We start from the raw sequence: 1,002 nt of genomic DNA, 5'->3' as shown, positions 1-1,002 counted from the left end.
AGGAATCCAGGACAAGTGCTCCTCTCCACTGAACATTCCTATGCGTGCTACCCCAGAGCACCAGGTGGCCAAACCAGACAGCCTGGCACGGCAGATATAAACTAGCTGACAGCTCTCAAGGTGTGAGGCAGAGCAAGTCACTTCACCACTCTGAGCCTTGGTTTCCTTATCCACACACTGATTAGCAGATGCCTAAGGTCCTTCCTTATAAGGTATGATATCTGGTATCTAGAAAGTTCTTAGCATTTGTTAGTCATTATCATTAACATCATTACTAACTAGGGGCCCAGTGCACAAATTCATGCACCTTGAAAGGAACTGTGGGCTGCAAGGCTGCAGTAGGCACAAGGGCGGTCTCGGCCCATCCTCCTCACCCCCACTCGGCCCCTCCTGCCACAACCCCCAGTCCCGTTTGCCAGAAGCCCCCACTCCTGCCACCGACACTCCCATGCGCTGACGGCGCCAGCTCCGCTCACACCTGCTGACTGCGCAGAGCAATTGGGGCTGGCGCCGAGTAATTGGGACCGGCGCTGGACACCGGCAGTGGGTGTGAGCCGCGGCTCCGGCACTAGCAGCAGATGCGAGCAGAGCCAGCACTAGCAGCAGCTGTGAGCACCAGGCAGGACCGCAGCATGCGGGGAGCAAAGAATTTTCAGTAACCACCAGAGGCTCACCCCTATAACAGCAATCAGTACCCCACTTTGATCTGGTGCCCCTGCTCACCTGCTCCACCATCCCACTGTGGCCAATGCCCACCATGTTTCGCACACTGCCTCTGGTTGTCAACGCACATCATAGTGACCGGTTGCTCAGTTGTTCTGCTGTTCCATCTATTTGCATATTAGCCTTTTATTATATAGGACTAGAGACCTGGTGCACAAAATTTGTGCACTCGGGGGGTGGAGGGGGGGTCCCTCAGCCCAGCCTGTGCCCTCTTGCAGTATGGGACCCCTCGGGGGATGACCACCTGCTGGCTGAGGCCTGCTCCCCCGGGGATTGGGC

This window comes from Myotis davidii, unplaced genomic scaffold, assembly GCF_000327345.1.
Source record: "Myotis davidii unplaced genomic scaffold, ASM32734v1 scaffold205, whole genome shotgun sequence".
Lineage (NCBI taxonomy): Eukaryota > Metazoa > Chordata > Mammalia > Chiroptera > Vespertilionidae > Myotis > Myotis davidii.
Note: the sequence above shows the minus strand (reverse complement) of the source record.